A 23,171-nucleotide genomic window follows, 5' to 3' on the forward strand; every position below is an offset into this window, starting at 1 on the left:
ACATTGTGAAGTGTTCATCGCAAGCTAGTTATCATATCCATCATCTCACATAGTTACCCTTTGTGTGTGATGAGAACAATCAAGGCCTACTCTCTTAGCAAATGCCAAGTATACGATATATTATTAACTATAGTCACCACACTGTACATTAAGCCTCCAGAATTTACTGGTCTTATAGCTGAAAGTTTGTATCCTTTGACCAACAACTTCCCATTTGCCCCACTCATGTAGCCCTGATAACCACCACTCTACTCTATTTTCACAAGTTCAGCTTTTTTAGATTCCACATATAAGTGCGGGCATACCTTGGAGATATTGTGGGTTCACTTCCAGACCACTGCAACAAAGCAAATATCACAATAAAGTGAGTTACACAAGTGTTTTAGTTTTCCCTTGCATGTAGAAGCTATATTTACACTATATTTTAGTTTATTAAGTTTGCGATAGCATTATGTCTAAAAAATGTGCATACCTTAATTTAAAAAACTTTATTGCTACAAAACGCTAATGAGCACCAGTGCCTTCAGTGAGTCATAATCTTTTTGCTGGTGGAGGGTGTTGCCTCAGTGTTGATGGCTGCTGATTGATCAGGGTGGTAGTTGATGAGCGTTGGGGTGGCTGTGGCAATTTTTAAAATAAGGCAACTTAAAATTTATTACCTCAATTGACTATTCCTTTTAAGAAATACTTATCTGTAGCCTGTAAAACTGTTTGATAGCATTTCATACACAGTAGAACTTCTTTCAAAAATGGAGTCAATCCTCTCAAACTGTTGATTACCAATTAATTTTATGTAATATTCTAAGCCCATTATTGTCAACAATTTTCACAGCATCTTCTCCACGAGTAGTTTCCATCTCAAGAAACCACTTTCTTTTCTCATCCATAAGAAGTAATTCATCATCCATTAAAGTTTTATCATGAGATTGCATCAATTCTGTCATATCTTCAGTCTCTACTTCTAATTCTAGGTCTAATTATAATTCTACTGCAGATGTGGTAGAAACAGAATGATAATGGGTTATTAATTAACTCATTAATAAGGGTTAGAATAACTTCTTCCAAACTCCTGTTAATGTTGCTATTTTGACCTCCCATGAATCACAAGTGTTTTTAATGTAATTTAGCGTGGTGATTCCTTTTCAGAAGGTTTCCAATTTCCTCTCCCAGATCCATCAGAGGAATCACTACCTATGGCAGCTATAACCTTAATAAATGTTTTTCTGAAATAACACAACTTGAAAGTCAACATTACTCCTTGATCCATGAGCTACAGCAGAATGGATATTGAGTTAACACGTATGAAAATAACATTAATCTTCATCAGAGCTATGGGGCGACTAGGTGCAATGTCAATGAGCAGTAATGTTCTGAGCAATATGCCTCAGCAGTGGGCTTAAAATATTCACTAAACCATGCTATATACAAATGTTCTGTCATCCAGACTTTGTTGTTCCTTTTATAGAGCACATGCAGAGTAGATTTAGCATCATTCTTAAGGGCCCTGGAATTTTCAGAATGGTCAGTGTGCATTGGCTTCCATTTAAAGTCACCAGCTGCATCAGCCCCCAGCATGGCCTGTCCTTTGAAGATTTGAAGCCAGGCATTGACTGCTCTTCTCTAGCTGAGTCCTAGATGGTATCTTCTTCCAATAGAAGGCTGTTTTATCTACATTGAAAATATGTTGTTTCTTTCATCAGTGATCTTAGGTAGATATTTTAGATAACTTGCTGCAGCTTCAACATTAGTACTTGCTGCTTCACCTTGCACTTTTATGTTGTAGAGATAGCTATTTTCCATAAATCTCATGAACCAACCTCTGCTAGCTTGAAACTTTTCTTCCACTGCTTCCTCACCTCTCTCAGGCTTCATAGAATTGAAGAGAGTTAGGGCCTTGCTCTCAATTAGGCTTTGGCTTAATACAGTGTTATGAATGGTTTGGTTTTCTATCCAGACCATTAAAACTTTCTCCAGTGTTATCAGTAAGGTTGTTTTATATTCGTATTACTTATATGTTCACTGCAGTTTCTTTTAATTTCCTCTGAAAAATTTTTTTTTTTTTTACATTCACCACTTGGATGATTGTTACTCAGAAGAGGCCTAGCTTTTGGCCTATCTCAGCTTTTGACATGCCTTTCTCACTGAGCTTAATCATTTCTAGTTTTTTATTTAAAGGAAGGAACATACAACTCTTCCTTTAACTTGAACACTTAGAGACCATTGTACGGCTATTAATTGGCCTAATTTCAATATTATTATGACTCAGGGAGGGAGGCCCAAGAACAGAGAGAGAGATGGAGGAACTGTTGGTCTGTGGAGAAGTCAGAACACACACAAGATGTATCAGCTACGTGCAGTGTGTTATATGGGCACTGTTAGTAGCTTCTCCAAAGAGTTACAATAGTAAAACCAAAGATCAGTGATCACAATCACTGTAACAGATATTGTAATAATAATGAAAAAGTTTGACATATTGTGAGAATTACCAAAATGTGACACAGAGACGTGAAGTGAGCACATGCTGTTGGAAAATGGCACCCATAGACTTGTTCCATGTAGAGTTGCCACAAACTTTCAACTTGTAAAATATTCAATATTTGTGAAGCACAATTGTGTGGAAAAACACAAACTGATTTTCCTCTGCTGTCATACCACATCAATCAACACTGAAGATTTCTGTGACCCAGTGTGTAGGTTTTTTTCCTTATGCACCAAGCAATCAATTCTGCGGTAGACACCCGCTGAGTGTCCTGTAATTCAATTCAGTTCTGACACTTCCTGGAGATAGTGTCTGATCCCACAACTTGAGCACTCCATCCCCAAGCCTGATCCCTACTCCCGATACCAATTGCAAGCCCCAGGTTGTTTGACCTGTGCTTCTGGCTGACTGTCTATAAATTAGGGATGCCACAGCTCACTCCTTGGGTTTAATTTGTGAGAGTGACTCAGAGAACTCGGGGAAACATGCTTACCAATTTATTGTAAAGATATTACAAAGGATACAGAAGAAGGGATGCACAGGCATGTGGGAAGAGGTTCCCTCCAGGAACTGCAGATGTTCAGCTACCCAGAAGCTCTTCCGTATTTCATCCTCTTCAGCCTTTTCTGGAAACTTCATTGTATAGGCATGAAGCATGGCCAACTGTGTAGACATGGGAGAAAACAAAAAGGGTGTGATCTAATACTAATAGACTGAGTGGAGAAACCCATCAAAATCTGTCTGTGCATATTTTTCTTGTCCTCTCTCTGCAGCATTCCTTCCTCCAGGGTACAGGGCAGGACTTCTTAAATTAGAGTCTTATGACCTACAAATCAGACTAGGTAGGTCAGAGAATTTCTTTATGGCCAGCTCCAAGAAAAAAAAGGTAGGGGAAGATGCCTGCTTTGGGGAGAAAAAGGAGCAAATGAAAGAAGGATAGGAGAAGGTCAGAGAGAGAGAGAAAGAGAAAGAGAGAGATTGTATTTTCTGAGACCTTCTGAAACCTTAAGGGTCCCAACATTTTAACAAGAACTAAAGGAGTTATGGAGTTATAAGCCAGGAACAGTAGACAAGTATCAGAGCAATAAAGAGAAGTACAAATAAAACAATGTCTGTCTGTAATATTATGTAGTATTTGTCTTTCTGTGTCTGACCTTTTTCACTTAGCATAATTGTCCTCTGTCCTCCATCATTTTATGTTGAGGATTATTATCTCTGTTGGAGTCAACCGTTGATAAAATTCCCCTCCCTTCATATTATCATGAAGTTCTCAACATTTCTCCTCTACTCATGGCATTGTTCTTTGTTTTCCTATAGATTTATACTGTATATCTTCTATTATGTTAGTGTGATTGGGGAAAGATGAAAGATGAACATATATGATCATTTCGTCTTCCATTTTCACCATAGCATTCAGATATTTGTGGCATTCCATCAAATGTTAGTTTTTCAACTTCAAAATACTTATATCCTTTTCTCTCACAATTATATAGGAAGTAGTAAATGACACCTATGCCAGTATTATTTTTTAATCTTTGAAAAGAGTCATATTGATTTAACTATTGGACAAATACTGCTTGGGCTATGCTTACTTGTTTACTCCTGAATTAACATAGAGTTGAAGGTGATTGACAGATATATTTCTGATTCTGAAGTCATATTTACTCAAAGGATACCAACCTGAATTGCTTTCGAGATGCTCTTCTCATTAGGTTTCCTGAGATTGACTGTTGACATGAGGTCTAAAATTCTCTCAAGGTTTCTTCTCTTTTATTAAAGGTGAAGTTGGTAAATTGGGCATTTAAAAATAGCACATCAGGCTTCCACATTTTCCTAATTTTTTATTTTGTTTTAACCAGTTTTAATAATTGGACATCATACTAGTGTGCTTTTATTCATGTAATTGCAATTTTCTCTAAACTGATGAGAAAACTACTGGTTCTAGAAACTAAATATTTTTTCCTAATTCAACGGGGTAAATAATTAGCAAATCCAGAATTCAAAATCCAAATTTCTTGTTTCCTTTCCTATGTTATGCTATGGTAAACAGGGTTTTTTTTTTTTTTCTTTTTCCCAAAGTGATTTGGTCAGCTACTAGCATCACTTCTGAGAATGTTTTTCTGGTCTGTGAGTTTCTAGGCCAAGTAGAGAATTAAATCTTTGATATTTAGAGATATATGCCTCATTGTAAAATGGTAAGGACTGTGGATATATTCTTCCAAACATTAACTTTGTAAATTTTGAATTGACCAGTAAATATAGCACACAACATGGTACCTCCTATAATAAAATCAACTATAAGAGTGGAGAGGGAAATAATTATCTACCAGGTAAACTGATGACTTGCAGTCATAAATGTGAAAAATAGCTACAGATAGTTTCTGAAAATTTGATTGAAAATAAATTTCTGTGTGTACAGGTATGTGTATGCATGATTTCAATGTAGGACAAATTCGTATGGTTGAATTATAACACTTGGGAATCCTGAGTTTGTGTTGCTTTTACATTGCCTGGCTTATATCACTGTGTTTCAACTTCCTTCAACTATTGAATAGTAAAATGTTTATTGCAATATGCCATAGTAAAAACTTATTTACATTCTTAACATATGAGTTTACTTCACATTGTGACAGGAGAAAGAGAAGACATAAAGATGTATTATTTACCCATGCCACTTTTAACCAGAAAGCAAAATAAATGAAGAGGTGAAAAAAAAATCTCACGGAGTACAAGTAGATCATCTGATCTTTTTACTTAAGTAAAAATGATGGGTACCTGTTTCATAAATATGATTAAAATGGATATATGGTAAAGTATGCATGACTATCCCTTCCAAGTAAGCATATGGATCATATCAAACAAAAAAGGGTCATTATAGGTAAATGGATTATCTGTAGTCAAACATATTATCTTCTCCCTGTTTCGTACATTGTCATAGCAACTATTGACTTCATATGGCCTGACTCAGCTACTCAGCAACCAAAGAGAAAAAAAATGTTCTGTTTCCTGTAATCTGCTGCTAGAGGTGATATCTTTAGATGGTGCAGTAATAAGAGATGATGCTTAAACCTACCGGATTTTCTTTCGTGATTGCAGCAAAATTAATAATTATCTACTGGATACAGGGCAGTTGTCATTTTGAGTTTTGGGTGGTAATATCTATAGGTGAGGAGCAGAAATGTTCTAAGAATGTTCAGTGATTATTGGTAAAAACGGAGTCAGGACAACCTTTCAATAGTTATTTGTCCAAACATTTTTTGTGTGTATCTTAGAAATGAGCAAAGACTTACATAATGTGAGATTTCTGAACAAATATTTTAAGAATGCCTAAAACTCAATTCCACTTTTCTGTATCCTTCTATTTTACAACGTTCTTCAGTCTTTCATTATATTGAGCTAGTTGTTTTTATGTTAAATGAATTTATAAATTTTTTTTTTGCTAAAATAAGAAGGGAAAAAAGTGTATTTATTTCCAACTGAGAGTGTTGAGTATCTGGTGTTGGTGTTCTCCTAAATATCATAGTAATGGAATAGCAAACATTTGCTGGCCATAGATTTATATACTTTTCTATGTGGACTCTGTGGAACAGATATAATTTATGTTGCATAAAATCACAAATAAGATTTTATTTTTGTATGGGCTTGTGCAGACTGAAAAAGAACAACAAATAAGCCATTAAAGAATTAACTTAAAATGTCACTCAGTTCTAATTTCAGTTTCAGTTTTAGTTTCTAATTTCTGAGTAAAATGGGTTTAGATGTCTGGTTTTTTAAGTGAATTTTACTAAGTAGAACACACAGGCATTATCAGCAGGGCCTGAAGGTGGTCCCTACCTGGGAAAAGATAAGGAAAAGCCATTTTTTTGTTTTGTTTTGTTTTTTAATTTCTCATTTCACTATTATAGCTATATTTCTCATTTTATCTAGAAAATAACCACTTATGAATATGAATATCTTTTTCTGTAGGGAATACAACTGAGTAGAAACAGAAATCTGAGAGTAACATATGGATGATGTCTATGTGATGTGTGCACCACCGGTAACTTGTCCTCTGCCCATGGTCGTCCTAATATGTATACAGAGGTACTGTACCTCTAAGTCCAGGTTTCACCTAACAATTTAACAGAGCAGTACTGGGAGCCACTTCTGAGATTTTCCTACAAAACCATTATATTTTATTTTCATTTAATTTAATTTAATAGAAAATAGCTAGGAAGGGGAGTTAAACACTTTAAAAATCTGAAATGTGGTCAACCCTTCCCTTCCCTCCATACTACTGTCTTGATTATATTTTCAGTCTTTCACCTCATTCAGGTGATTTCATTTATCATTTAAAGATTATCTTAAAGACAAAGATTTAGCCACTTCACAGTTTTCTATTTCAGCTGTGTCATCTCTCAGTTCTGCATTTCAAGAATACTGAATCAGATTTGTAGAACATCAAATGCTTGGAGCTCTTTGGAAAAATGACCCTATGTTAATACAAAGTGTTGCTTTGTATTAACTTTCAAAAAATGACTCAGTCCCTATGAGTCTTAGTTTCTCCTCTATAAATTTGAAATGTTGGAAGTCACAGTATTGATCTTGGCTTAAGTACTGGTCCTGAATTTATCAAACTCGTTGTAAAATGAGTTAAAAGTGAGGCTGAGCGCAGGGCCAAAACAAGGCTGAGACACAACATTCTTCCTTTAACTTCTCTGTGTTTCCCAGAGAGTGTGTTCTCATTATTTTGTCTGCTGTTTTGTACCTTTGGACATTCCACCAATGATGAAATTCAGACAGGTAATTGCAACATTCCTCATATCATCTTCTAAAGATTAAATGTCTCCTCGCTTGTGTTTTTTTATTTTATTTGGCATTATATTTTATTGCATTTAGATAATCAGCAGAACTTGTTGCCTGTCTCTTTATTTATGAAATGGGGAAAGAGTGTCTCCTTTATGTTGCTATTGTTGTGTTAAATATAATAGCATATATTTAAAACGTGGAAAGGCATGAATGGTGAATAGTCAATAAGTGCTAGTTTCCTCCCTGTTCTCCAGCCCCTAGATATGGGAAATATTTCTTTGCAGTAAGTTGATCTATGCTTACTGCATTAGTTAACTATTGTTATGTTACAAAGCATTCCAAACTCCTTAAATAATCAACATTTTAAACATTTCTCGTGAAGATAGAGCCATGTTGCTCTGCTAATCTTGGCTAGGTTTGGCTCATCTCACAGGGGCCTGATCATGTCATGAATAATTATCCAGCTAAGGGAGACTAGGCTTAGAGTGGTTTTTAATACCTCCTATCCGTTCAGCAGCCCAATCCCTTCAGTGGGGTATCTAAGAGCAAACAGTCTCAACTGTGGAAGATGACAAGGAAAAATGAGCATATATTTTTCAAGGTTGGATATTGCTAATATCTCAGTGGTTAAAGTATGTCACATGACTGAATCCAAAATCAGAGCATGGAGGGACTGTATAGTTACAGGAAAAAAAGCATGAATAATTAGGGCCGTTGGTACAATCGACTTATTACCTCTACAAAGTTTCTTGCAGACCCTTGTAATTAGTCAAGGTTTAGTCAGAGAATACCTACAGTTCGTCAAGCGGTATTGAATGATTTACTTTAAGAGTTAAACCTTATGCAATTGTGGGACTGACCTATTAGAGCAGGCTGTGTACCCTCTGTCTTGTGTTGATTCTGAAGCTGTTTTGGTCGTCCAGAGTGCTACTCTAAAAACCAGGATGTGGAAAGTCAATAACTAGAGCTCATGACAACTGGGACCTATGTCTGTCTCTCACCATCTCTAACCTTGGTGCAGGATTGGTTACCTGGAGGGAAAGGTTATGTCCTTCACTGTAAGTTACACATATCCTTAACCCAATAATAAAATAAACTGAAGGGGAGGATTTAGGTGGGAGCTTCAGGAAATACTGCCCTAGTTCATTGCTGAGCTGCTACAGTGCCTGATGCTCTGTATCAAGCTTTAAAGTATAAAAATGTATGACTATTTCTTCACTTCTGTCTTCTAAATTGCATGCAAATGTCTCCTGTGGCGAAAACTAATCTAGAGCTATACAGGGAGGGGAATTCTGAGATATGTGTTTTAAGCTTGGTCTCCTCTGCTGTTTTGTTAAAATCTCTTTTTGTCTCATATCACTTTATATTGATTACGCTGAACTGGTCTTTTTAAAGCATCTCACATTCAACTCCTCTCCCTAAAAGAGTTAAGATTCCTAGCTATTCAACTCAGTATGGCAGAAGGGATGTAAAAAAAAATCCAGCATCTCAATATTTGGCATTTTTTAGCTAATTTCCCATCTCATAATTTGTGATAAAATACCTCTGTGATCTCCACTTTGCTTCTAGATAAGAAAAAGTTTATAACATGCTTTGCCATCCTCCATAATAAAAGATGCTTTCATAAATGCAAAGATTGAGAATGAAAATTTAATTTGTAAAATAATGACTGTAACTCTAAGTAACCAAGGGGACAGATAAACCAACCAAGTATATTAGGAATCTGTTATCATTTAAGAGAGGAAATTACTGCAATGCCTGAATAATTAAGTTAGTTAATTAATACAAAATTTTAGTGAACCTCAATTGACTTCAGTGTAAAGTCCCACAATTGGATATTTAGAGTTAATTATCAAAGGGGAAATCATAGACTTTCTACCTTAAAGCAACCAATGATCTAATGGTATTTATTACTGTTTCTTATTAAATATTTTACTATAGAAATAACCATGACTAGCCAGTTCAGAAAAAAAGATCAGACCTCTATGTGTGTGTGTGTGTGTGTGTGTGTGTGTGTGTGTGTATGTATATGTATGTATGATCTGTATCTATACTGTAATGAAAATTTTTGGCTTGAGAAAGAGAAATTCCTACTGTTAATTGGTACATGGAAATCAAAATCATGATATGAGCAGATAATACGGAGAAAAAAGTGCAAATAGAATTGTTAATGAAGGTGAGATTTATGAAAAGTTAATTTTAAAGGTAATATCTTATTTATGGATAGTTGCTATAGGGGTAGTACAGAAAGAAAGAACTTGATTTCTTCTTATTTCTTTTCATCATGATACATGCTACATGATGATATAGCAGGATAGAATATGGGTGGCTATTTTGTTGCTGTTTATCATTTCCGATTGTGGTAAAAACTCATTAAATTTAGTTAACTACCTTGACCATTTTTAAGTGTGTAATTCAGTGGTGTTAATTGTATTCACTGTGTCATACAACACATGTCTAGACTTTTTTATCTTGCAAAACTGAAAGTCTAAATGTATTGAACACTTCCCCATTTCCCCCTCCCTCCAGCCTCTAGCAACTATCATTCTTTCATTTTCTATGACTTTAACTACTTTAGATAGTTCATATGAGTAGAATCAAACAGTATTTGTCTTTTTCTGACGGCTTATTTCACCTAGCATAATGTCCTCTAGATTCATCCATGTTGTAGCATGTAATAGAATTTCCCATTTTTAAGGCTGAATAATATTCAGTGGGATATATACCACACTTTCTTTATCTATTCATCCATTGATGAATGTTTGGGTTGCTTCCACTTCTTGGCTATTGTAAATAATGCTGAAATGACCATGGATGTGCACGTATCGCTTTGAGATCCTGCTTTTATTTTTTTGGATATATAACAAGAAGTGGGATTGATGAGTCATTTGCTAATTCTATTTCTAACAATTTTTAAGGAAAACTTCATAGTATTTTCTATATGGCTTAATTATTTTACATTTTCACCAACAGTGCACAAATGTTCTAATTTTTCCACATTCTGACCATCATTTGCTATTTTCTGGGGTTTCCATTACTGATGTTTGTTTTGATTTGTCTTTATGATAGTGAGCGTCCTAATGGTGTGAAGTGATATCTCACTGTGGTTTTGATTTGCATTTCTCTAATGATTAATGATGTTGAGCATCTTTTCATTTGCTTGTTTGGCCATTTGTGTACCCTTTTTGGAGAAATGTCTATTGAAGTCCTTTTTCTATTTTTAAAAATCAGGTCGTTTGTTTTGTTGCTGTTGTTGTAGATTTGTAGAAATTCTTAGGTATTCTAAATGTAGCCCCCTTGTTATGGTTTGGCTATGTCCCCACCCAAATCTCATCTTGAATTATAACTCCTACAATTCCCTCGTGTCCTGGGAGGCACCCAGGGGGAGGTAATTTAATTATGGGGGTAGGTCTTCCCTGCTCTGTTCTCATAATAGTGAATGAGTCTCATGAGAGCTGATGGTTTTAAAAATGGGAGTTTCCCTGCACAAGCTCTCTTTTTTCTAGCTGCCATCCATGTAAGACACAATTTGCTCCTCCTTGCCTTCTGCCGTGATTGTGATGCTTCCCCAGCCATGTGGAATTGTAAGGCCATTAAACACTTTTTCCTGTATAAATTACCCAGTCTCGGGTATGTCTTTATCAGCAGAATGAAAATAAACTAATACAGTAAATTGGTACCAGGAGTGGAGTATTGCTGAAAAGATACCCCAAGATGTGGAAGCGACTTTGGAACTGGGCAACAGGCAGAGGCTGGAACAGTTCTCAGGGCTCAGAAGAAGATAAGAAAATGTGGGAATGTGTGCAACTTCCTAGAGACTTGTTGAATGGCTTCAGCGAGAATGCTGATGATATGAACAATAAAGTCCAGGCTGAGGTGGTCTCATATGGAGATGAGGAATTTGGGAACTGGAGCAGAGGTGACCCTTGTGTTTTAGCAAAGAGACTGGCAGCATTTTTCCCCTGCCCTAGAGATTTGTGGAACTTTGGACTTGAGAGAGATGATTTAGGGTATCTGGCAGAAGAAATTTCTAAGCAGGAAAGCATTCAAGAGGTGACTTGAGTGCTGTTAAAGGCATTCAGTTTTATAAGGGAAGCAGAGCATGAAAGTTCTGAAAATTTCCATCATGACAATGCAATAGAGAAGAAAAACCCATTTTCTGAGGAGAAATTCAAGCTGGCTGCAGAAATTTGCATAAGCAATGAGGAGCTGAATGTTAATCCCCAAGACAATGGGGAAAATGTCTCCAGGATATGTCAGAGGTCTACATGGCAGCCCCTCTCATCGCAAGCTGACGTAGGAGAAAAAAATGGTTTTGTGGGCCAGGCCCAGGGTCCCCTTGCTGTATGCAGTCTAGGGCCCTGGTGCCCTGTTTCCCAGCTGCTCCTGCCATGACTAAGAGGGGCAAAGGTACAGCTTGGGCTATGGCTTCAGATGGTTCAAGCCTCAAGCCATGGCAGCTTCCATATGGTGTTGAGCGTGTGTGTTCACAAAGGTCAAAAATTGAAGTTTTGGAACCTCTACTTAAATTTCGGAGGATGTATGGAAATGCCTGGATGTCCAGGCAGAAGTTTGCTGCAGGGGAGGAAGTCTCATGGAGAACCTCTGCTATGGTGGCGTGGAAGGGAAAAGTGGGGTTGGAGCCCACACACAGAGTCCCTACTGGGGCACTGCCTAGTGGAGCTGTGAGAAGAGGCCCACCAGCCTCCAGACCTTAGAATGGAATATCCACCAACAGCTTGCACTGTGTGCCTAGAAAAGGCAGAGACACTCAACGCCAGCCCATGAAAGCAGCTGGGAGGGAGGCTGTACCCTGCAGAGCTACAGGGGTGAAGCTGCCCAAGACCATGGGGATCTACCTCTTGCATCAGTGTGACCTGGAAGTGTGACATGAAGTCAAAGGAGATCATTTTGGAACTTTAAGATTTGACTGCCCTGATCAGTTTTGGACTTGCATGGTGCCTGTGGCCCCTTTGTTTTGGCCAATTACTCCCATTTGAAATGACTATATTTACCTATTGCCTGTACCCCCATTTTATCTAGGAAGTAATTAAATTGCTTTTTATTTTTCAGGCTCATAAGTGGAAAGGACTTGCCTTATCTCCAATGACACATGGGACTGTGGGCTTTTGAGTTAATGGTGAAATGAGTTAAGACTTTGGGGGACTTTTGGGAAGGCATGATTGGTTTTGAAATGTGAGGACGTGAGATTTGGGAGGGGTCAGGGGCAGAATGATATGGTTTGGCTGTATCTGCACCCAATCACATCTTTAATTGTAACTCCCACAATTCCCATGTGTCATGGGTGGAACCTGATGGGAGGTGATTTAATTGTGGGGGCAGGTCTTTCCTGCACTGTTCTCATGATAATAAGTGAGTCTCAGAAGATTTGATGGTTTTTAAAATGGGAGTTTCCCTGCACAAGCTCTCTTTTTCACTGCTGCCATTCATGTAAGACATGACTTGCTCCTCCTTGCCTTCCACCATGCTTGTGAGGCTTCCCCAGCCACATGGAGCTGTAAGTCCCTTAAACTCTTTTTCCTGTATAAATTACCAAGTCTCGGGTATGTTTGTATCAGCACTGTGAAAATGGACTAATACATCCCTTATCAGCTATCTGATCTGCAAATATTTTCTCCAATTCTGTTGGTTGCATTTCACTGTTTATTTTTTCTTTGGATGTACAGAAGATTTTAAGTTTTACATAGTTCCACTAATCTAACCTTGCTTTTGTTGCCAATGCTTTTTGTGTTATGTACAAGAAATCATTGCCAAATCCAAAATCACAAACCTTCTTCTCTATGTTTATTTCTAGATTTTTATAGTTTAAAATTTTACATTTACATTTTTCTTTAATTCATTTTGAATTTTTGCATATGGTATAAAATAAGGGTCCAACCTCATTCTTTTGCATATGAATATCTAGTTTTCCCAATACCATTTTTTGAAGAGGCATTCCCTGTTGTGTGGTGTTGGCATGCTTGTTAAAGATTATTTTACCATATATGTGAAGGTTTATTTCCAGGCTCTCTCTGCATTCCATGGGTCTATATGTCTGTCTTTATGCCAGTACCACCACACTGTTTTGATTAGGCAATATTGTTATAAGTTAAGTGTCATTGAGACTTTGTTAGAGACTACATTGAATCTGTAGATTGCTTTGGGTACATTTAGTAAGTCTTTCAGTCCATGAAAATCAGGTGTCTTTGGATTTATTTGTATCTTTAATTTCTTTTAGTAATATTCTGTAGTTTTCATTGTACAAGTCTTTGCCTCTTTGATCAAGTTTATGCTTAAGAATTTTATTTTTTGATGATGTTATAAATGAAATTGTTTTCTTAATTTCCTTTTGGGGTTGTTTATTGTTAGCATGTATAGAAACACAACTATTTTGTGTGTGATAATTTGGTATCCTGTAAATTTGCTGAGTTTGTTTATTAGTTCTAACAATTTTCTGTGGACTCTTTAGTGTTTCCTACCTATAAGATCATGTCATCCACAAGCAGGGATAGCTTTGTTTCCTCTTTTACAATTTGGTACCTTTTATTTATTTTTCTTGACCAATTGCTCTGGCAAGAGCCATCAGTACTGGTTTATATAAGTGGTGACAGTAAAAATCATTGACTTTTTCCTGATTTTAGAGGAACATGGCTCTAAATTGAACACATTCCTAAGTTAAACACATTCCTTTCTCAAGAATGGTCAACATGACTGTGTGTTTAATTTAGGCAACAGGTGGCAGGTGTGTTCATTGTCTGTTATATGCTCTCATAACAATGTTCTGGGATCTCTATTTCACTGTTTTGGCTGTGACCTTTAGTTGTTTTTCTTCTTTTCAACACCTCTGTCCGATGTACCTTCTTATTCCAGGGTTTTTGAGACATTAAATTTATTCCTGGTGATTTACTTTTTTCTGGCTTCCCATAGCCCATGAACACCCATGTAACAATATTCTGTCTTAAGCACTATTATTTTTTTATGTTTGTATTTTTTTAACCTTTATTTTAGGTTCAGGGGTACCTGTGCAGGTTTGATATATAGGTAAATTACATGTCACAGGGGTTTGTTGTACAGATTATTTTGTTACCCAAGTAATAAGCATAGTACTTGGTAGGTAGTTGTTTGATTTTTATCCTCCACCCTCAAATAGGCCCTGGCCTCAAATATTCATTCCTTTATGTCTGTGTGCATTTTATTTGTTTAGATTTTGTGATTTGATAAAGTATTCTCTCCATTATCTTACTCTAATATGATCTTACTAGGGACCTATATATGATACATTTCATCTTCACTAGTCTTTAATTTTTTGTTAAGTAGAAAATTTTCTGGAACTGTACATTCATTGACTTTACTTACTGTCACTGACTTTACTCAGACCACTTTATAGTATTACTGTGGAGACAAAAGTAGTAGTTTGCTATTTTTTCATTGATCAGAAGAAGCATATATATGGTTGCTTTTTATATGCTCCGTACTGTAGTCAGTATTGTGGCAGAGATCATGGCAGACTCTCTAGGATGTTTCATAAGATACCTAGTATATTTCCAGTCTCCTTATTCTTTATGCCTCTACTATACAGGCAGGGGAAATAATGCATCAACACATTTTTTAGCTCATATATATTGTCAAGTGGTCTTTGACAAAGATGCCAAGACCACAAAATTGGAAAAAGACACTATCTTCAAAGAATAGTTTTTGGGTAGGCTGGATTTTCCAATACAAAAAAAAAAAATAAGTGGGGCAAGGGACAGATTTTGATATTCTAATTTTTAAAAATGGACAGATATGGTTGATACTGCCCTCTCTCCTTCATTGAATAAAGTTGTGGTGAGTGGACCCATAGTAGCCACCTTGTAAGCACAAGAAAAAGACTAAGAGAACAACGACAAAAAATGGCCTTGACAAGCTAAACAAATACCAGGAGTTCCCTAGATTCACATATCTGGTGAGAAAGGTAAATTTCTACATGTTTAGTCCGTTTTAACTATTCTGTTACTCGCAGCTGATTGTTATACTAAATTTTATATATATATAATATATATATACGTGTATATCATATACGTGTGTATATATGTTGATATGCTTTGCAATATATATGTATGTATATGTATATATACACATATGTGTATATTATATGTGTGTATATATGCGTATATGCATATATGTATATGTATATATGCATATACGCATATATGTATGTGTATATATGCGTATACGCATATATGTGTATATATGCGTATACGCATATATGTGTATATATGCGTATATGCATATATGTATGTGTATATATGCGTATATGCATATATGTATGTGTATATATGCGTATATGCATATATGTATGTGTATATATGCGTATATGCATATATGTATGTGTATATATGTGTATATACACACGTAGGTGTATATACATATGTGTGTATATACACGTAGGTGTATATACATATGTGTGTATATACACGTAGGTGTATATACATATGTGTGTATATACACGTAGGTGTATATACATATGTGTGTATATACACGTAGGTGTATATACATATGTGTGTATATACACGTAGGTGTATATACATATGTGTGTATATTTACATATATGTATGTGTATATGTGTGTGTATATGCATGTCTATATACATATATGCATGTATATATGCGTGTATATAAGTATGTGTATGTTTATATGTGTGTATATGTGTATATATATATGTATGTATATATGTATATATGTGTGTGTATACACACATATATAGTTTAGATGCTTTTCAACTTATGATGGAGTTGTGTCCTGATAAACCCATCATAAGTTGAAATTTCAGGAGTAAAAAATGCAGCCCAGAGAGGCTTTGGAGAAGAATCACTTATGCTTACTATCTGAAACTTGTGGTCACATATCATCACATTTGCACCATCGTGTAGCTACAGAAAAATCACAAGTCATACCACTGTGAGTCAGGGACTGTCTGTACATGCACATAAACTTTAAATCATATAAAGTAGGGGATTTATGTAACCAATGAAAACCACGCGGAGTTCAAAATAGGTTAGAGTATTTGGGAAAGACATAAAGGAAATGGGATTGGAGTGGGTCATGAAAGAAAGAAAAGAACCCCAAAATATGGTGGCCTAAAACAATTATTATATTCCTGTGATTCTAAAGATCAGGTATTTGGGTGGGGCTTAATAGGAATTGCTCATCTTTCCTCCACATGGTGTCACATGAAATGACTTCACTGGGGACCACAGCATCCAAGATGGCCTCACTCATATGTCTGGTGCCTCATCTCGTATAACCAAAAATGCACTTGGCTTCTCTCTTTCTGGGTTGCCAAATAGGCTCAATCGTGTCTGGGGATGTAGTTATTTTCCATGTGGTCTCCTTCCTCTTATTTTCCAGGGGTCTTTATCTGTGGCTATATAACCTAAACTTCTTTATATGGCAGCTGACATTCTATAGGACAAAAACAGGAGCTGTAGGGTCTTCCATTTCCAAGAACCAGAAATTGAGATAATTAACATAAATTGCCTAAAACCATGTCTCACATGCATCAGAAACCCAAATTGTAGTAGGTCTTTTTGTTTACTTCAATAGGTGGGATTCAGACAGTGTGTTAGCATTGTGGAAATTCAGCAAGTGGAGGTGACACAGAATACAGCACATAGGTAATAGGTACTATGCAGCTGCTAGACAGACTATGGTCAGCATAAAGGAGGATAGAGTGAAGGTGGTGAGCAAACTTAAGGAGAGTTGCTTATTAGACTGAGATATATATTTTTGCCTTTGTGTGGAAAGGAAAAGATGTCCACTTATTTGCTATTGAAAAGTGAAATCAGCAGAGGACTATAAGCAGTGTTTCCTGGTGCTGAGATACCTAAGTACTCACATTGAGATTTTTAAGTTAGTCTAAAGTCTTTTATTATTATTATTATTATTATTATTATACTTTAAGTTTTAGGGTACATGTGCACAATGTGCAGGTTAGTTACATATGTATACATGTGCCATGCTGGTGCACTGCACCCATTAACTCGTCATTTAGCATTAGGTATATCTCCTAATGCTATCTGTCCCCCCTCCCCCCACCCCACAACAGTCCCCAGAGTGTGATGTTCCCATTCCTGTGTCCATGTGTTCTCATTGTTCAATTCCCACCTATGAATGAGAACATACGGTGTTTGCTTTTTTGTCCTTGTGATATTTTACTGAGAATGATGATTTCCAATTTCATCCATGTCCCTACAAAGGACATGAACTCATCATTTTTTATGGCTGCATAGTATTCCATGGTGTATATGTGCCACATTTTCTTAATCCAGTCTATCATTGTTGCACATTTGGGTTGGCTCCAAGTCTTTGCTATTGTGAATAGTGCCGCAATAAACATACGTGTGCATGTGTCTTTATAGCAGCATGATTTATAGTCCTTTGGGTATATACCCAGTAATGGGATGGCTGGGGCAAATGGTATTTCTAGTTCTAGATCCCTGAGGAATCGCCACACTGACTTCCACAATGGTTGAACTAGTTTCCAGTACCACCAACAGTGTAAAAGTGTTCCTATTTCTCCACATCCTCTGCAGCACCTGTTGTTTCCTGACTTTTTAATGATCGCCATTCTAACTGGTATGAGATGGTATCTCATTGTGGTTTTGATTTGCATTTCTCTGATGGCCAGTGATGGTGAGCATTTTTTCATGTGTTTTTTGGCTGCATAAATGTCTTCTTTTGAGAAGTGTGTGTTCATGTCCTTCGCCCACTTTTTGATGGGATTGTTTGTTTTTTTCTTGTAAATTTGTTTGAATTCATTGTAGATTCTGGATATTAGCCCTTTGTCAGATGAGTAGGTTGCAAAAATTTTCTCCCATTTTGTAGGTTGCTTGTTCACTCTGATGGTAGTTTCTTTTGCTGTGCAGAAGCTCTTTAGTTTAATTAGATCCCATTTGTCAATTTTGGCTTTGTTGCCATTGCTTTTGGTGTTTTAGACATGAAGTCCTTGCCCATGCCTATGTCCTGAATGGTAATGCCTAGGTTTTCTTCTAGGGTTTTTATGGTTTTAGGTCTAACGTTTAAGTCTTTAATCCATCTTGAATTGATTTTTGTATAAGGTGTAAGGAAGGGATCCAGTTTCAGCTTTCTACATATGGCTAGCCAGTTTTCCCAGCACCATTTATTAACTAGGGAATCCTTTCCCCATTTCTTGTTTTTCTCAGGTTTGTCAAAGATCAGATAGTTGTAGATATGCAGCGTTATTTCTGAGGGCTCTGTTCTGTTCTGTTAATCTATATCTCTGTTTTGATACCAGTACCATGCTGTTTTGGTTACTGTAGCCTTGTAGTATAGTTTGAAGTCAGGTAGTGTGATGCCTCCAGCTTTGTTCTTTTGGCTTAGGATTGACTTGGCGATGCAGGCTCTTTTTTGGTTCCATTTGAACTTTAAAGTAGTTTTTTCCAATTCTGTGAAGAAAGTCATTGGTAGCTTGATGGGGATGGCATTGAATCTATAAATTACCTTGGGCAGTATGGCCATTTTCATGATATTGATTCCTCCTACCCATGAGCATGGAATGTTCTTCCATTTCTTTGTATCCTCTTTTATTTCATTGAGCAGTGGTTTGTAGTTCTCCTTGAAGAGGTCCTTCACATCCCGTGTAATTTGGATTCCTAGGTATTTTATTCTCTTTGATGCAATTGTGAATGGGAATTCACTCATGATTTGGCTCTCTGTTTGTCTGTTATTGGTGTATAAGAATGCTTGTGATTTTTGCACATTGATTTTGTATCCTGAGACTTTGCTGAAGTTGCTTATCAGCTTAAGGAGATTTTGGGCTGAGACAATGGGGTTTTCTAGATATACAATCATGTCATCTGCAAACAGGGACAATTTGACTTCCTCTTTTCCTAATTGAATACCCTTTATTTCCTTCTGCTGCCTAATTGCCCTGGCCAGAACTACCAACACTATGTTGAATAGGAGTGGTGAGAGAGGGCATCCCTGTCTTGTGCCAGTTTTCAAAGGGAAAGCTTCCAGTTTTTGCCCATTCAGTATGATATTGGCTGTGGGTTTGTCATAGATAGCTCTTATTATTTTGAGATACGTCCCATCAATCCCTAATTTATTGAGAGTTTTTAGCATGAAGGGTTGTTGAATTTTGTCAAAGGCCTTTTCTGCATCTATTGAGATAATCATGTGGTTTTTGTCTTTGGTTCTGTTTATATGCTGGATTACATTTAGTGTAAAGTCTTGATTGATTTCAGAGTCTGAATCAATCAGACTCAAAATGCGGTCTGAAAACCAAGACACACCTCAAGAATTTATTAAAATAAAGGTTCATTGACCTCAATCCAGATGTGCCTTCATGTACCTGTTTACTGTCTGTGCCTTAGAATCTGCTGTGGCTTAACATCAGCTTAGTAAAATAGATGTATGGATTATACTATCAGGTTTTGATTAAACTAACTTTCCCAAAATAAGTCTGTGCAAAGAAACCCTTGGGGAAGATGGAAGGGAAGAAAAATATCACACAATTAAACAGAAGGAAAATGGCAGAGATGGTACTTCTACTCCTAGTATAAGAGCCCTTTCAAGCCAAGGGAGGAATAAATGAGATGTTAATATAATCAAGCATGGTATAGGCTGTCACACTGCATGATCACAATGTGCTCACCAACTGTAAGGACAAGAAACCATGTGCTATTAATATACAAAACTCAAATACATATTTATCTCATTCTTTAAAATTTCTATATTTCTTTGCCCTTTTTACTTTTTTGTAATGGAATATTAAGTAGTAAATGTATATAATTTATATGTAAATATGAATAGATGAGTTGTAAGATTAGACCTAATCAAAACTGAAGCACAAGACCTTACTCTAAAGAACTAGGCGTGTCATTACCTATCTTGCTATTAAAATATTCACATGAAAAGTTAAATATAGCATCATATATTTGGATAACATCTCGATGCCCAAAATGTGCATATTTGGAAATATCCCAGTAGAGTTGTGCTATTTAAAATGCTACTATAGGTTTGTACATTTTATGCCATGGTCCTAAGGGAGACAAAGAACTATCCTCTGAGTTTTTGATCTAACAAGCAAACCATATCTTAATTTGATTTTGAGAAAGTTTGCACTGACTCTTCTGTCACAACAGCCAAGTGCACAGTCTGCTAAGTAAGTGATCTGTACATTTATAGTTCTTTACTGAATAATTATGAATAAAAGTAATTTTGCTGTTTGAAACAGAATTGGATTGTGATAGTTCCAGTATAACTTTTAATAACACTATCTATATAAAGTGTGCATTGTTAACATAAAAAATCTAATGTACTTTTACTGGAATTTTTATTGAATTAACATTATGGACTTTAAACAAATGCCCTAATTAGGTAAACTACCTAATGGGAATATTGCCTAAATTAAAATCAAGAAAAATGTTGAGTAGGCTCACTAATCCTCGGGAGAAATTTGGAATGCTCCTGCCATACTTTTATGAAAATTTTAGTGTTTCCTGATCTATTTAAACCAAATTTGTTGCTTTCTTATTGAATACTGTCTACTGTTTATTTTCTCTTGAGTAAAGTGACATAACCTATAGAGATGATAGAGATATAAAAGGAATCCTGGAGAGGTAATGACTGTGAAATGAAGTGTTTGTTATTCTCTAAACTTGTTGTAATTTCTTTGCAAACAACCACAAAGATTTGAATATCTTTGTGTGTTGAATGATGTCCACTGTGGAGTATGTAGGTGTACATTGCATGTTTGACAAATTTAATTGGAAATTTTACTTCTCATAGAATAAACTAGTGTGTTTGAAAGTTTCTTAATATGGATATGGATATGTATACAATTATCTCAACTTTGTTTGGCTCTACACAGTGATAAATCAGTCAGCAAGCAGCAGAGCAGGAGAGTGTAACAGGATGATGAGTGATTAGAGAATTATATTATTTGAGGAATGGTTACTGGAGGGAATGGCACTGTTTATTTTATAGAAGTAAGAAATCATGGGAAATTTTTATTTATCTTCAAAAATTAGAACAATTTTCCTGTAAGGGAGTAGTCTTTGTTCTTCCAGTAGTCAAAGACTGATTTAAATACATTTCAGAACACAAGTTTTAGCACAGTATAAGGAAAAGCTTTCTCACAATTAGCATGTAGCTGTGCTTTTTCACACAATTCAAGGGGTTAGCACGTTAATACAGTAAAATTGTCCCTGAAAATTTAGTACTTAAGCCGAGAGAATGATCATCTACTTATGTCTTAAACTATTTGCACTTCTGTAGCAAAATACTGTAAGCCAGATGACATAAACAACAGAAAAGCTCTGGAGGCTGAAAATTTTAAGGTCAAAGTGCAGGCAGACTTGGTATCTGGCGAAAGACTGTTTCCTGGTTCATTGATAGAGCCTTTTTGCTGTGTTCTCATAGAGTGGAAGGCAGTAGTAGGTGGCCACTTCTCTGGGATCTCTTTTACAAAGGTACTACAGTAAGTCCTCACTTAGCATCATCCGTAGGTCCTTGGAAACTGCATCTTTAAGCAAAATGACGTATAATGAAACCAGTTTCCCACAGGCTAATTAATATAAAAAAGAGCTAAGTTCCTATAGCCTATTCCTGGTTACAAAACATCACCCAACTTCAAAATAAAGATCAAAATACTTCTAATATTAAGTATTGAAATAAATGTGAGCTAGACATATATTTAAGAAGGTTAGTGAAAACAAGTAAGATGATTATCTACCCACTTCTTTTACCTGATGACCTAATGTGCCTTTGGCATGTGGTAGAGAGCCAGACTACCTGGAGAAAACCCAATGTTCTCATCAATGTTATAACAAAATAATATTGAGTGAATGGACATTATTCAAGGATCTGCTGTAATTCCATTCATCAAGGTAGAGCCCTAATAACCTAATCACCTCCCAAAGGCTGCACCTCTTAATACTATCACATTGGTGATGTGGTTTGAATGCATTAATTTTGGGAGGACATAAGTGTTTAGATTAAAACAGCTTTGGTTCAGATAGGACTCGTGAACTGTGGGGGAAATTAGATTTGGCAACATCTAAAGTCTGTTTTAGTTTTAGAATCTGTTCTTTTAAACATCTTTGCAGGATTTTCATGGCTTTAGGGAAAGCAAATCTCTTTGCAAGGGCAGTTTATTCTTCAATTGGAGTTGGTCGGTGCAGTTACAATGTGTGTACTCTTTTGCTATATTCTAGTCAAGTTACATTTTCACTCCTGTGTATGTCAGTTGGATGGAATATCCCTATATTAGTTAACCCATTTGGGTGCAATGAAAAAAGGCATTCTTGGATCCCTGAAGAAATGAGAATTTATTGGTAAAAAGAAGTCTTGTTTATGTAGCAAGCATTTGTGTAAACCTGAAAGTTCCTCCACAATCTCAGGGAGCTAAGATGTTGAGAAATATTAGGAGAAAGTTGTTCTTGTAATATGAGTATCTGGTTGATGTCTCATTCCCAGAACCTTTCTGATTTCAGTCTGTGCTCTCTCTTTGAGGTCATGGCTACTCTCTCTGATTCATGTTCTCTCTGTGTCCTTTGACTGTCAGTATCACTATTTTATATTTGTTTCAAATTCAAACTCATCCAGAGAGAGGATCTGAATGACCAAGTTAGTCATCCTTTACTCCTTCCACCAGAGCTTTATCAATAGACCACCATAAAGAACTGGCCAACCTATGGTACAGATAGACTAACTTTGGACTGAAAAATGATGCAGACCAATCAGCCACTGTCATGGTAGCTGTGTCCTCTAGTACCAGCACAGCAACTGATTGAGACTTATCTCTTGGAGGGAAGCTTCAGAAATGGAAAGCATGCTGAGGCTGGGTGTTGCCAAGAATAATCTGTATCCTATATTAAAGTATTTGCATTTAAGTCTC

General features: G+C 36.3%; 1 long non-coding RNA gene across 1 annotated transcript in view; it reads left to right on the plus strand.

The window, feature by feature from the left end:
• The first annotated feature begins 7,164 nt into the window (after positions 1-7,164).
• Positions 7,165-23,171, plus strand: part of LOC134728671 (uncharacterized) — a 206,935-nt gene continuing 190,928 nt past the window's right edge. Inside the window, exon 1 of the long non-coding RNA XR_010109325.1 lies at positions 7,165-7,261. This is a non-coding gene — a long non-coding RNA (uncharacterized LOC134728671). The remainder of the gene's footprint in view (positions 7,262-23,171) is intronic.

This window comes from Pan paniscus, chromosome 12 (assembly GCF_029289425.2).
Source record: "Pan paniscus chromosome 12, NHGRI_mPanPan1-v2.0_pri, whole genome shotgun sequence".
Taxonomy (NCBI): Eukaryota; Metazoa; Chordata; class Mammalia; order Primates; family Hominidae; genus Pan; species Pan paniscus.